The 15816-nt window shown below is 57.7% G+C and overlaps 1 protein-coding gene across 4 annotated transcripts in view; it reads right to left on the bottom strand.

Moving 5' to 3' along the window:
• The window catches only part of GRM4 (glutamate metabotropic receptor 4), a gene marked incomplete at both ends in the record, with an annotated part of 118105 nt that overhangs the window by 63290 nt on the left and 38999 nt on the right, over positions 1-15816 (bottom strand). The window lies entirely within an intron of this gene.

Raw genomic sequence — 15816 nt, 5'->3', positions numbered from 1 at the left:
GCGAGGCTGGCATCTGGGTGAGAAGTGAGAGGCATGTCAGCATCAAGCCCTCCTCTAGAAAGTCTCCCAGCCCACCTCACCCGGGTCTTGTGGCCGGTGGTCCCTCAATAACACACACGTACACACCCCAGAGTCCTAGGGGATAACGCACATGCCTGTACACACGTACACGCACGTGCTAACACACACACACACACCACGGGATCCTCTGGGTGCCTCAATTTACATAAAGAGCTGGAACATCCCAGCTGGAGAGAATCCCCAGATGGTTGGCCCAGGGATGGAGTGGGAATGGGGATGGGGTGGGGATGAGGGTGGTGAGAGGGGCCTGAGGGTTTATCTGGTCCACTCCCTGCCTCCAGGCAGCCTTTCTTGTCACCACCCAGCAGACCCCCTCCCCACAGCTCTCTCTGGGCCCAGGCTCCTTCCTCCTGCCCAGCTCAGTGGGGACAGAGCCCAGGTTCCAATTTCCACAGCCCTCGCCCCACCCCACAGACTGAATCCCAGAAGGCCAGAGAGACTAGGGCCTCCGAGAAACCCTCTCTCCGCAGCCTGGGACACAGGGCCCACCCGGTGCCACGGCCTCTCAACGGCAGACTCCGGGCCTCCTGGCCCCAGCCCGGCTCCCCCAGTCACAGGGCACCTTCCTGCCCTCACACCTCCCACCTGGCCCCCCAGGCAAAGGTGGGACACGGAGCTCTCAAGGTGCCATTCCTCCTGTGGTTGACATCCAACACCCCCAAGGGACATGAAAGGGGTCGTGTGGACCCTCCTGAGCCTCCCCCACCTCCCCCCGCCCACATCCCGGGTGCCCTCCTCACAGGGCTCTCGTCTGCCCCGGCTCCCCAGGACCGGCCAGTGGCCCGTGCTCTCCACCCCCTGCTTTAGTCCACACCAACATGTACCCTTCCTGTGTACCCTTTACCCTGCCCTCAGTCGTCCACGGTGACAGGGTGAAGGGCTGGGCATACTGATCTGGGCTGATGTCAAATCGAAGACTGATTCCCCCTAAGGAATAATTAAGATTCAATCCTGGCAGAAAAAAAATTAATGGCCAGAATTTTAGTCCACATGGCAACTGAGGGTGGGAAAATATTCCGGAGCCAGAGGACACCGGGAGCCCCCTGCACACGGGTTTGCCCACCTGGCCTCTGCCTAGGGTGTGCCTATCCTCAGGGACAGCGCGGGGGTCCACCTTCCACTGGGGTATATACTCAACCTGCTCTGAAACTAAACAGGGGCAAAGCTGCCTCCCGGGAGACAGCCAGGGGCTAGAGGTGGGGCTGGGCAGGACCTCCCACCTTAGACTCTCTGTATGTTTTCCGCGTAGAACTACGCAAATACAGCACGTGTTTAGAAAGCAGACCTCACTGGAACGTCCCAGAGCACATGCGTCCCTCTGCCTGCCTGAGTCAGCAGTGTCTGAACACTAGCCCAGTCCTCTCGGCCCTGGAGGGCACTTAGCATGAAAGCAGCGCCCCCTGCAATGCGGACTCTGGTTGGACATTTGGTGATTCATTCAAAAAGTATCGTTATTTTTAAGGTCTGATGAGGGTATTACAGCTGCGGCTGGCTGGCTGGTTTTTGAGTCCCTAGCTCTTAGAGCGCGGTTTCCCCACCTCAGCGCTGTTAACGCTTGTGGAGGGGAGTGGGGTGTGATCCTTTGTTGGCGGGCTGTCCTGTGCCTTGTAGGATGTTAAGCCGCACCCTTGTCCCCTACCCACTAGATGCCAGTAGCACACCCCTCCCCCGGTTGTGACAACCAAAAATGTCTCTAGACATTGCCAAATGTCCCCCGGGAGACAAAACTGTCCCCAGTTGAGACCCACCATTTCAGAGATATGTACTAAAATATTTAGGCATGAAGTGATATGATGAGGTCTGGGATTTGCTTCAAAAGAATCGCTGTAGGAACGTGTGGAAGAAGAAATAACACTGGCCGAGCGCTGACAACTGTTGACCGGTGTGGACGCGAAGGTACACTGCCCTGTTTGTTGCACTTTTGTGCGTGTCTGAAATGCCTACATTTTAAATTTTTGACAGTAAAACAACAGAACAAAATAAATGTCACCCTTGGGGTCATCCCTCTGAGGAGAAGCGCCCTGAATCTGGAGCTGGCAGCGCAGATGCAGGGCCACCACAGCAGGTCCCTGAGAGAAGACGGCCGTGTTTGTTTGCCAGCTCACCTCTGCCGGCCCTAATCACACACCCAGAAATCCACTCGCCTCCTGATTAGAAGCAGCTTCTCTCCTACTTCTGATGTGTTCTCCAACACAGGGCCATAGGGCCGGAGTCAAAAGTGCCCGCTCAGAGGAGGGGCAGCAGGTCCGAGGAGGTCTTGGGGCTGGGGGCAGAGCGGCAGAGCAGCCCACACGAGGCAACTTCTCACCCCTCGGTCCTCCTTCCAAGCCGCCTCCCCCCTCCCCTCCCATCCGGGCACTCGGCCTGGGCAGGGACAGCGAATGGACAGGTGGCTGTCCAGGTGCCGGGACTCAGAGCCTCCCCCAGTGAGCTCAGCCTGCGTCAGCCGGCTTCAGACCCAGGTGCCACCCCTGCCCCCTGCACACCCTCATTCCCATAGAGGGTGGGAGGGCCAAGCATGGGGTTCCTGCAGGTGTGTGTGTGTGTCAGCCTGCAGGAGTGCTCAAGGCCTCTGATTTCTGAAGCCCAGGAGGGGCCCCTGCACTGCCCCCAACCATTCCTGAGATCCTGAAACAGGGACCTTGCCCTGAGATGATAAGGGTTGCAGAGGAGTAGAGCCAGCTTCCTGAACAGGGTCCAGGAGATAAGCCAGCATCCTCGTAAACATCGCCTCTGCCAGCTCCTCCTACCCTGCCCCCTGCAGGCTCCCTCCTCAGCTCCAGGCCCTCCTGAGGTGCCCAGGAGGATGGCCTGAAGCAGTGATTTGGGAGTTAAACTGCTCAGATTCAAATCCCAGGTCTGCCGTGCACCGGCTGGGAAACCTGGGGCAGGTTACTTCACCTCTCTGGGCCTCAGTTTCCTCCTCTGCAAAATGGGAATAATTCCAATCCCTTTCTCATAAGGTTGTGAGGGTCACGTGTGGGAACTCACAGGAGGTGCTAGGGGCAGCGCCTGGCGGGCAGTCAGCACTCAAGGGTTAGCTCTGATGTGGGCTATTATCTCTTCCCCTGCACTTCCTCCTGGCAGCTCTCTCTCTGTTTTTACCCTCTAGCACTGTCCCTGGTGCCTCCCCCTCCCACCCCCAGCTCTCTCTCTGTAGTCACAGTTACTGCTTAGTGAGGACATCTCCTGGGGCTGGCAGGTCCCCCCAAGCTCCCCTCCCTCCCGTCCCCACCCCAGCCTGGAGTGGAGGGGCAGAGGCAAGGACCGCCCTGGGGACCCCATGGGCAGGGGGATCGTGACAACCTGGCCCCAGGGGGGCTCTGGTATCTCCGCAGCTCTCACTGTCCCCGCAGCCCAGCCGAGAGGGAGGGAGGCACTGGATTAACATTCTCTTCAGAAAACATTCCTCTCCTTCACAACAGCCGTGCCCACCCTGTCCCCCCGCCAGCTCCTCCCTCTCTGCCTCCCTCTTGCTGTCGCCCAACACTTAGAGCAGCAACTGTGTGCTGGGCGCTGTTCCAGGTGCTGGGGAGGCTACACCTTCCTATTGCGCCCTCATGGGACAAGAGTCAGCAAGAAGTCAGACTCCAGCAGCCCTGACCAACGACGGCTGTCCTACTCTGGGGCCATCTGTTCGCCTGTTTCTCTTTCCTCTCTGCCTGCCTTCCTCTGCCCACAAAGCCCAAGACCTCATCTCCCCACATCCAAATCTTCCTGGTGCATCAAGGCCCAGCTCAAGTGCCACCTCCTCCAAGCAGCCCCCCAGGAGCCTTCATCCTCCAGAGAGCCTGCTCGGACCTCCCTCAGCACCAAGTAAGGCTGCCCCAGGGGCACCGAGCACATCCTCCCTGTCCTCCCACGTGTTAGGTATTTGGCCAACTTATCAATTCAACAAGCGTTCTGAGGCGCCCCGCGTTGTGCTGGGCAAGGCCACTGGGGAGACACCGAGGGGAACTGGGCTCATCCCACCCCCAAACCCAACACTCACTGCATCTGGGGGACGCCCTGGGGAGGAGGCAGGTGGGATGCCCATGAGTGGCACACAGTGTGTCTGCAGCTGGCACCCCGCAGAGCCTCATGCTTACAAAAGTACGAAAAGGGTGAGTGACTGAAGGGGGAAATACATGAATAAACACTCTCTCTCCCTCCCTCCCTCCCTCTCTCTCTCTCTCTCTCTCTCTCTCTCTGGCTTCTGGAGTGACGAGGAGGTCCCTGCCACACGGGAAAGACAAAAGCTGCTTCCGGGCTTGAGCAACAATGAAGATGAATGTCAAGCACATGTGTGTTTGTGTGACATGCGCACGTGCGAGCACATGCTGGAGCATATGCCCTGAGCACACAGCACACTCGTTGATTTATTCCTCTTACCAATAGTCACCGAGCGCCAACGACCTGCCAGGCACAGCTCTGAGAGCAGGGGTAGGCGGTGGACACTGCCTCGTGGGGCACCCCATGTCGACAGGGGCAGGCGATGCAAAGGCGATGCAGGGCTGGTAGATGGGGATGGGGCCCAGGAGAAAAAAGAAATCAGGGAAGTTCAGGGGACTGTTAGGGAGAAGGCCTAGGGAAGCCCCTCTGGCAGGGTGACATTTGAGTCAAGACCCCAAGGAGGTGAAGGAGGCAGCCCGTAGGTATTTGAAGGAGGGCTTTTTAGGCAGAGGGAACACGTGGATGTACGTGTATGCACGTGTGTGTAAGCATGTACATGCATGTGTATCTGTGTGTTCCAACCTGAATCTGTTCTGAACCTGCCCCAGGCCTGGCCAGCAGCCCCAAACACCCCCCGGGGCACAGAGACACTGGCTGGAATGCAGGTGGTGCCCCAAGTGCCAACAGCTCAGGCTCTGGGTCACTGGCTCCCCAACCAGCAGAATCTGAGGACCCCCTGAGAGTGGCCAGTCCCCATCCCACCCCAACCAGAGGAGTGTTGGGGGATAAGCAAGGTGCCCGACATCTCAGAGTGCCCCAAGGGCCCAGTCCCACAGCCTCTGGAGGCCAGGGCTCTGTAAGGCCAGGGTTTTGTTCATAGCAGTCAGGGGTGAACCCCCCACCCTGACCTGTGCAAGGCCTGGGGAACCCCGAGTCAAGCAGCTGGATGTCCGGGGCCATCACCACGGACACCTAGGGCCACCTGACAGGGATCCCAACCCTCTTCCTGTGAGCGTGAGTGTTTAAAAGCCCCTCCTCCTCCCTCCTCCTCCCTAACCCTCACCTCAACACTCTCTGGAGCCAACTCGCCCAGGGCTGTGCCACCCAGCTTTGCCATCCAGCTGTGCCACCTTAGGCAAGCAGGCAGCCTCTCTGGGCCTCAGTTTCCACCCCTATAAAGCAGTCACAGAAACAACAGAGAGGACTGCATTAGTGAGAACACACACAGGGCTGAAAACTGTGCCCATGGGCTTCCCTGGTGGCACAGTGGTTGAGAGTCCGCCTGCCGATGCAGGGGACACGGGTTCGTGCCCCGGTCCAGGAGGATCCCACATGCCGCGGAGCGGCCGGGCCCGTGAGCCATGGCCGCTGAGCCTGCGCTCCGCAGCGGGAGAGGCCACAGCAGTGAGAGGCCGCGTACCGCAAAAAAACACAAAACAAACAAACAAAAAAAACTGTGCCCAGCACATGGGGGCCCTCAGCAAATACCAGATATTATTAGAGAGGGAGGCAAGACTGGGACCGTAGTGCCCATTTTTCAGATGCGGAAACTGAGGCTCGGACAGGTGAAAGTGCCCTCTGAGTATCAGGGCCAGGAGAAATCAGAAACAAGGCACAGACCCGGCTCCCCTGCCTCCCTGTTCACCGTCCCCCAGTCCTGGCCTCAGACCCTGCCCACCCTCCCAGCCGACTCTGCTCTTTCTGTTCCACCCACAAGCCAGGCCGGGCAGCCACAGATTGAGGCCGGGATCCTGAAGCCCCCTCTGGCCACCAGCCCGACCCAGGCCGGGACCCAGGCAGACCCCAGGACCCCCACCTGCCTGGCGCAGCCCCTCTCACTCGGGGAGCAGAGGACCCTGCATGGGGCAGGTCAGACCCCGGGGTGGCTGCCTGCTCCTTGCCCTTCTGATCCTGGCTGCATGAGGCCTCGACTGCCCAGCTCTCAGCATCGGCTGTTTTCTCTGCAGATAAAAGGCAGCCAGCCAGGTTTTAGGTACATGAAAGCTGCTCGGGCAGGAATGTATGGTTCAGAGAGCCGGTGAGAGGGCAGAAGCCCAGCTTCCAAAGGCCTGGGGCGCCGTCGTCTCCCACCCGACCCCTCTCACGGCCTGAGCCACGCGCCCTCTGCTGCAGAGACGGTGCCCGGGAGGAGCAGAGGTGCTGCCAGCCCACCTCTCTCCCTCCCCGGGACCTCGGGGACAGGAGGGCATCTCACTGAGAGCCAGGCACACAGTAGGCGCCCCCCATACCCTTGTGGATCAGCGACCACCTCCTCTCAGCCAGGCGCTAAAGACACGGATTTAAATAACCCATCTTCCAGGCTTCCCTGGTGGCACAGTGGCTAAGAATCCGCCTGCCAACACAGAGGACACAGGTTCGAGCCCTGGTCCGGGAAGATCCCACATGCCGCGGAGCAACTAAGCCCGTGCGCCACAACTACTGAAGCCTGAGTGCCTAGAGCACGTGCTCCGCAACAAGAGAAGCCATCGCAATGAGAAGCCTGTGCACCACAGAGAAGAGTAGCACCCCACTCACCGTAACTAGAGAAAGCCCGCGCGCAGCAACAAAGACCCAACGCAGCCAAAAATAAGTAAATAAATTTATTTTTAAAAAATGAATAAATAACCCACCTTCAGAGAACCAGCCTGCTGGGGGGGTGGGGGGAGGAGGTCCTCGGAGTGAAATGCCTCCAGGCTGAAGTGCCGGGTTGGGGGCAACAGGGATTCACTGCAGGGAGAGTCAGACTGTGGGTCCTGAGGAGAGAGCAGAGGCTGGCAGGGTGGGTCGAGGGTGTAGACAGATTGAAGAGGAGAAATGGGGCGGTGCAGAGAGGGGGGTCGGGGGAGTTCAAGGCAGCTGGGAAGGGAAATCAGGTGAAGGAATTGGGGTACGGCAGAGGGGGGTGCAGTGGGGGGACCCAGCACGCAAACCTGCTCTCAGTCCTGACACAGCCCGACTCTTGAGAGGGACCCCAGGGTTCAAGAGCAGAGAAGCAGGCTTCCAAAGCCTGGAAAGTGGGGGATGCCCTGGGCAGGGGCTGGGCTGGCGTCTGGGTGGTCTGTGGTCAGCGTGGTCTGTGGAAGGGCTGGGATGGGCCCCAGATGGAAGGACGGTCTGCCAGCTGCCCTGGGCCTCATCCCAGCCACACGATAGGGTCTTTCCCCTCAACAACCACATTCTCCCCAACCCACTGGGCCATTTGGGGGCCACCGGCCACTTTCCCACAGACCCTGTGGGAATTCAGGCCAGGTCGGCCCGGGGTGACTCACTTCAGGATGCCGTCATCAATCAGATCCCATTACCCTGCGGACAGCCCAGCCGCCAGCTCCGGACCCCGAGAACCGGGTCACTGGGGGCCGGGCCATGTGTCCCGGCCTGGCCTGGGCCTGCTGACCTCTGCCCCAGCACAGTCCATCAGCCTGCCCAGCCCACCCTGGGTGCCCTGACTAGGACTTCTGCCCCTCTTGCTGCCCAGGGCACTCGGCCTCCCCAGCTCTGCCCCTCCCCAGGCTCAGAGATGGGGTGTCCTCCTCTGCCCGAGTCACACAAGCCCCTCAGGCCAGCAGTCTTTCCCCTCCTTGACCGAGAAATGGACATCAGTCTCCAAGGCTGCAAGTACTATCTTAAAAGACAGTGCAATCTGCCCACAAAGCCACGTGGTCCCTTCACCTGGGCCGCCCTGTGGCCACCAGCCTCCCCTCCCCCCACAGGCTCCCAGCCCACCCACACCCCTCAGAAACTCTGTTGATTCCATCATGAATTCACTCACTCAGTGCTTCCCTGAGCACCTACTAAGCACCTCGCACAATCTTTGGCACTGGGGCAAACACACAGAGACCAATCCCTGCTTTCATGGAGCTGACACTCCAGCAGGGGAGATGACACTAAATGAGCCCGCACGAGACTAACACGGGTGCTGGTCCTTAGAGACACTTCCAGCTCCCTGACTTCCTGGCACCTGGCAAAATCCAACCACCTGCCCCTCATGCTTGGCCGGGGCCACCTGCCATGTTCTGGCCACTGAGCTGGGAGCAGAAAATGCTACCATTTCGAGGCCAGAGCATCTCATTGCCATTGTGAGACCCTACAGGGTACATGTTCCCCCTGCTACCGTGACCAGCAATGTTCCAGGCCAGCCTGGTCCCTGAGGAGGTGGGCAGAGCACTCAGACAAATCATGTGGACATGTAACACAGCAAGTATTCAGTTTACGTATTTTAAGCCACAGAGATGCGGGGGCTGTTTGTTCTTGCAGCACCTCCTCCTGATGCTGACAGACACAGGGGGCGTAAGCTCTCACTCCAGGAGAGCAAGGAATGGGTCTTATTTACCTCCACTTTAAGAGCCTGGATGTGTCTGGTTCACACCCATCACAGGCTGGCTTGGGCTGAACTGAATTAAATTCACACACACACACACACACACACACACACACACACACACACACACACACATACACACACACACACACACAGAGATGTAATCATCGTCATCCTGAGAATGAGCATTTATTGAGTGCTTACTGTGTGCCAAGAACTGTGCAAAGTGGTTTTATATGACTAACACCTTTAAACTTACAATAACTGTATATGAAGTGGGCCCTCTTATTCGCCCCATTTTCCCAAAACTTAGGTACAGAGACGTTAAGTAACTTGTGCAAGGGCACACAGCTAGTGATTGAGCTGTGATTTGAACCCAGAGGGATGAGCTCCAGAGCCCTTTTTACTGTCAGGTAAAACCTCAGCCTCCCCCCTTCACAAGTGGGCCTACACATACATGTACACGTACACACACACACACACACACAAACATACACAGAACCTGAGGGTGACGGCAGTAGCCTCCAGTGACAAGGAGGGCCGCCCGCATCGACTGCGGCCGCAGCGGGGAGAGCCAGCCCCACTACCCCTCTGTGCTCAGCCACCACCTCCACCCCTGGCTACCACACTATGGGCTGAAGTGGTCCATCTGTCCCCGTCACAGAGGATCGGGCAGGGGTGGGGGCCAGGGGCCCCAGAGGCTTGTGTAAATGGCTCTGCTTTGAGCAACAGCTAATTTCTGAACATAATTATTAATTTCATGCTTATCATATGCAAACCTCTGTCTCCCAGACGAGATGAAATTGATTTAATTAGAAATTCCATCATCAAGCCTTTTGGATCCAAGCTTTTAATTAGGGTCACCAACCCCACCCATGGCTGCCAGAGAGTGGGTTCATGGCCCCCGACTCCCCCCGAGGGCCCAGGCACAGCCAGCATGTGTAGGTCCCTCCACTGCCACCAGGGCCCCACTGCCCAGGTCAGGGCCCCTCACCAGGACCCTCACCTACCTCCCACCCACAGCACGGCCCCACAGTCACAAGGGGCATCTTTTTCCTGCTGGCATCGTAATGGGGAAATAGTATGGGAAGAGTTCGTATCATCTTGCAGCTGGAAGGACTGAAATGTTTAAGGTGGCAGAAGACAGGAGAGATAACAGGTCTCCCCTCTTCCTGAGAAACTCACACACCAGCCTTCTTCTGGGAGCCCCTGCTGGGTGCTAATAAAATGCCCTTTACTGCTCAGCTTAGGGCCATCTGTCAAAATGATCAACAACACTTGGCATTTTAACAAAGCATTTTCAACACATTACCTCTGACTTCATCTCCAGCTACCATCCTGGCCTCACTCACGTGGCTCCAGCCACACTGACCTCCTTGCTTGAACATGCCAGGCACACTCTGCCTCAGGGCCTTTGCACTGGCTGTTCCCTCTGCCTGACTGCTCTTCCCCCAGGTCTCCCCAGAGACCCATGTGGCTCGCTCTCTCACATCCTTCCCTTCAAGACTACTCAAACATCACCTTCTCAGACCACCCTATTTAATACCAATCCAGCGTCCCTCTCCTGCACCCCATCTCCACCTCCCTTGCTTTGATTCTCCCCATAACAATGATCACTTTCTAACATGCTCTAGATTTACTTGCTTATTTCATTTATTATCCACCTCCCCCTAAAACATCAGCTCCATGAATCCAGGGGCCTTTTTTATGCCCCACTGTGTCCTCGGATGCCTGGCACAGAACTTGGCTCAATAAACGCAGAGACCACTTCATTCCCTCCACACAGCCAGCCTGAGGACAAGCTCAGCAGGGCCCCGAGCACCTTAGACAGGTGAGGAAACCGAGGCTCAGAGCCTTGGGGCCTTGCCAAGGCGACAGAGACGACCGAGTTCTGATTCTCACATGGTCTGACACTTCACCTGGGTAAGTGGAGGGCATTGCTCTGCGGAAGGGGGCCGCTCCACAGCAGCGCCCTGCTCACTGAAGATGCTCTGAGGTATCCCTCCTCCCACCCCAGGGCTCAGCTCATGCACCTCCTGGGGCCCTACCCCCCTGATTTCACAGTGATATCCTAGAAGGCACTCGTTGGGGGGTCATCCCCCACCCATCTATGTCTCCCCCTCCCGGGAAACCACCCACTCTCTTATCAGGAAAGCAAGGGGACACTTGGATTAATTTCCAGGCCTGCTCTGAATTATGTTTTCCAGGAGAGAACCAGACAGATGCAGGCAACACGCCTTTGAACAAATATTTCCCCAGAAAGTGCTTTATTCAGTACCTTGTCTCACCCTTTTAAACATTATATGTTTTCTTAGGAGCCCAGGAAAAAAGGGGGGCGGGCGCCGATACGGCACAGAGCCTGGAAAAGCATAGAGGGCGCAGAGTGAAGGGCTGACAAAGGAGCGGGTTCTGGTGCAGGCTCGGGGGAATTACCGCAGATAAGAGCGGGCGGGGGAGCAGGCGGCATAAGGGCGAGAGGAAACAAGATCCTCAAATCAGCACTTGTCCTATTTCATAAGCAAAATTTAGATCAATAAATTACACTCACTTCTGCAGGTTTTACATGCTGACTCCGTAACCTTGTCAAGAGTGACATGTGGGGGGAGGCCGAGGGACGGAGGAGCCCAGAGTCTGGGGAGGAAGGGCGGGGGCCAGGGGAGCCCCATGGGGCTGCAGTGCCTGCACCCCCTTCTCCTTGAAGGGCCCAAAGCCCAGGTTTCCGGAGGTGAGAAGCAGGCCACCACACACTCTGCCCACTGCCTCGCTGCAAGACTGCAGGCAAGTCACTGCCCCTGTAAGCCTCAGTCTCCTCATCTGCCCAGTGGGCACAGTGGTGAGAACCGGCCTCTGTCAACAGACATGAAAGCTTGGAAAGAGACACGAACATCCAAGCTGCCAGGAGCCATCACTTTGTGTCTGATACACACCAGGTGCGGCAGCTACTGACACAGACTCTCCTGTTGATTCTCGCCACACCCTGAGGGAGTGCGAAGGTTTCCTTCGCCCCGATTGACACGAGAGGCTGCAGCTCAGAGCTGAGGCCCGTGCCTGGGGTCACCTAGCGTTGGGGCTGGGAGCCACACCCAGGCCCACCTAATGGCCAAGCTGGGCTTTCTCCATGCCATGAGGCTGCCTGTGGGCCAGGGAGCCGGGCAGCACCGGGCACCAGGCCCCACCCAAGTGTCCAAGGGGCAGGGGCTCGGGACCAGCCCAGGGGGCTGCCATACCCCAGCGCGTCGAGGTGAGGGTGCGGCTGAGCAGGGACCGGGCACTCAGAACCGGCCGGGCCGGGGCTGGGCATCCTGAGAGCCGGGTGGGGCGGCAGTAGGCAGGAGGCTGCGCAGGTATTAGCGGAATCCAAGCAGGTCCAGGAGCTACCATTTCAGAAGCTCCTACACCACGCCCAGCACTCCACAGGGATTCTCTCATTTAATCTGCACACAATAACCCCACGAAGTGAATGCTATTATTACCTTCATTTTGCAGATAAGACAACTGAGGCCCAAGAAAATATGGAAACAAAATCACACAGTAAGTGGCAAGGCAGGATTTGAACCCAGGTCTCTCTGACTCCGGCACCTGGGCGCTCTCACCCCTACACCCCGCCTGGCACATACTCCGTTTACGTTGCCAGCCTCCTGCCCTGTGCCCACACCATCCCTGCCCCTGGGAAGCAGCCAGGATGGGGAGCCAAGAGTCCTTGCTCCTGGCCTTTCCTCACTACATCTCTTGGACACACACTTCCCGTGTCCGAGCCTCAGTTTCCACATCTGTTCAATGGAGATTTAATGAGCCATGGACTCACAAGGTAAGGACAGAGGACGGGGCCTCCACGATGTGGGGGTGACATCCAGAAGCCTCTTCCACAGAACCCGCTGAGCCCACCCCCAAGCTGTGGGCGTCGGGGGCGGGGCCGGGACGACCTCAGTGAACGGGGTGCCCCTGGAGCATCTGTAATGGCACTGTCCTGCTGGCCAGCGATGGGGGCGTGGCCAGGCGGGGAGAGATGAACCACGGCGTCTGCCCAGTGTTCTCCCAAGTCAGGTAAATGTGCTGCGCTGCGTGGAATATATGGCTCTGTATTAATATAATATGATATAATGGGATGTACAAACATTATCGAACACACAAGTCAATAAAAGTCACATCACCATCACTCCAGGTAATTTATATCACAGCTCAGCCACAGCCAGGCTGGCAGGGAGGAGGCCCCACTGGAGCGAGGGAGCCTGAGCCCTGGGCTGGACAGGGGAATGGGTAGGCTAAGTGCAGCAATTTAGCCAAGACCACAGGGCAGGCTGACAACGAGCCACCTGCAGAGCTCATCTCTCCCCTGCCCACCCCGCTCTGACCCAGCACTGCCTCCCGGGGCCCTGCGATGGAGCCAGCTCTGAGAACCCAGCCTGCAGGGGGCACCGCCAACCTCCAGGGGCTCCTCTGATTCCTGGCTGCGCCCACCGTTGTCCTCAGGCACTGGCAGCCCCTGGCTCTGACCCATCTCTCACCAGCACTCTCAAGAAGGGCATCCCATGCAGGTGTACCTGGGGTGCTGTTCTAACCCAGGGTTCCCTCTTGGGGGACGTTTGCTGTGGAAGCCCCATCTCCATCTGCAAAACAAGGGTTTCTGGGCCCTGGCAAGGGTGGAGGTGATATGGGCCTCCCATGCCATCATGCATTCATTTAAAATATATTTACAGGATTTCTCTGGTGGTGCAGTGGTTAAGAATCTGCTTGCCAATGCAGAGGACATGGGTTCAATCCCTGTCTGGGAAGATCCCACATGGAGCAACTAAGCCCGTGCGCCTAGAGCCCGTGCTCCACAACAAGAGAAGCCACCGCAATGAGAAGCCCACACACCGCAATGAAGCCCCCACTCGCCACAACTAGAGAAAGCCCGTGCGCAGCAACGAAGACCCAGTGCAGCCAAAAATAAACAAATAAATTTATTAAACAAAAATAAAATATATTTACTGAGCACTCATTCTGTGCCCAGCACCATGGTAGGCACCGGGGAGACCACAGTGTGCAAAGGCAGACAAACCGCTGTTCCCGTGGAGCTGAGTCCCGTGGGAGAGACGGTCTCTAACCAGATACGCACACCAACACATACATAATCACAGCCTCTGAGATGGGCTGGGGAGAGGTCGGGGGGGTGCGGGGGCACCTGTGAGAGCCTGGAATAAGGGCCTGAATCTGGTCAAGGCACCCAAGGAGGGCTCCCTGAGGAGGGGCAGAGAGCTGACACCTGAAGGATGGGTAGGCAATGCCCAGGTAAAGAGGGAAGAACAACCCAGATGGAAGGTGAGACAGGTGCAAAGGCCCTGTGGCTGGTTCAAGGAAAGGCAAAAACACAGAGAGGATGGGAGAATATAGCATGAGCCATGGTTGTATTGGAAACAGATCCGGGGCAAGATGGGAACCACCAAGAGCATTGGGAAGGCTACTGCACTAGTCCAGTTAAGAGGTGAGGGTGGCCTGGCCCAGGGGTGTGTGTGGAGATAGAAGTATGACCGCCCCCCCAAAAGCCCTCCAGCTCCAAGTGTCTCCCTCCATGACAAAACTCTCAGTGAGCCCTCCCCTGAACTCTGAGCGCACCCGAGACCAAAAGAAGAGTCTCAAGCCAGGAGCCAGGCAAACAAGTTCTCCGGGGTCAGCTGCCTGCTTCTCCTCTGGGCCAAGCCCATTCCTTCAAGATAACTGGGCTCCTGGGGATTCTCCAGCTGCCCCAGTGACATAGCAGGTTGAAGAGGGGCCAGGGACTCAGCCCAGAGCGGAGGGGAAGCTACCCCGCCTCTCACCCCCATTGCCGGCACCTTCTGCCGCTCTGAGATCTGGCCAGGGTGGAAAGAGCCTGAGTTCTAGTCTGTCACTAACTCATCGTGTGACCTCAAACTAGACCCTCTTCCATCCTGTGCCCCGGGTTTCTCATCTAATAATCATAAAATAACAATCACAGTAATAACTGACATTTACTGAATGCTTACTACGTGCCAGGCTCTGTTCTCAGCACTCATTTATTTCATCCTCACCAGACACCTGTCATCAAGGAACTAGCATTCCGCCTACTTTACAGGTGAGGAAACCGAGGCCCAGGGAAGTTGAATTACTTTCCCAAAGACATGCACCTGAACTCTCGCCGCTGGGCTCCACCTGCCATCAGCCTCTGCCACCTCCCCGTGGAAGTAAGGATTGACCTGAATCACCTCTGAGACACCCCAGCTCTGTTGTGCTGCCTCTGTGCCTCTCAGCCCAGAAATTCGGCCTCCAGCCTGGAAGGGCCCAGCTCCTCCCAAAGGATGGCAGGTATGATTTGGGGGGGAACCTCTCCCCAGACCCTTCTGCTTTCTTTCATCTACTGCAGAAACCTGCAGATGTCTGATTCCGTTCAGCGACCACAGTCCACCTGACCACAGTGTGCCTGGTAACGTGATGGGATGGGGACAGCACGGTCCAGCCCAGTACTGAGGACCTGCTCTATGCTGTTCCCCCAGAAGCCCAGGTGGGATGAGTCCTGGGCACCCAACGAGGTGACAGCTCATGAAGGCAGTGGCCCTGGAACTTCCCTTCTTACTTCTCCTCCATCCGGAGGGCACCTCCCAGGAAAGCTGCCCGTCATGCTCATCTCAGGTCTGCTCTGGGGTCTGACCTGTGACTGGGCCTTCTAACCTCACTAATTTAATTCTGACAACACCCCTTCCAGGTGGACATTGCTCTCTGCACTTTATGGGCAAGGACCTGGAGACAGGAAAGAAGTCGTTGGCCCTCAATCCCTCAGCTACTGATGGAAACCCAGGCCCACCAATGCCAGGGCAGGAATCCTTCCATCCTGCTGCCTGGCCTCCCTCCAAGCCCACAGCGAGAGCCACCAGCACATCTGGGGCCTGTCCAGACAATGAGCGGACAGGCAGGACATGCCCAGTTTCCAGCAACTGGTGATCTGAGCTGACACTCCTCTCTAAGAGGAAAGCCCGGAGCGGATCTTGGCCCCTCCCACCTGGTCCCCCCAACTCAGGCCCCTGCCCCAGAATCTCCATAAAGCCAGAGAGTTGACAAAGGTCTGCCCATGAGCCCGGGCCTCAGCAGGTCCCACTGGGAGCAGCCGCTGGGAGCAGAGCCCGGAGAGGGGTCCCGTCTCCCAGCACAGCCAGGCCCAGCAGACAGCGGGCACCTGCAGGTACAATTCAGAAGGGCCCAAAGCCTCCCAGGCATCTCCCCAACACCTGCTGCCTGGCCGACTTCAGCTCTTACCAGCCCTCCCCCCACTC

The sequence above is a fragment of the Grampus griseus genome (assembly GCF_964374135.1).
Source record: "Grampus griseus genome assembly, chromosome: 10".
Classification (NCBI taxonomy): domain Eukaryota; kingdom Metazoa; phylum Chordata; class Mammalia; order Artiodactyla; family Delphinidae; genus Grampus; species Grampus griseus.
The sequence above is the reverse complement of the archived record's forward strand: the minus strand, read 5'-3'. Positions and strand labels throughout refer to the sequence as shown.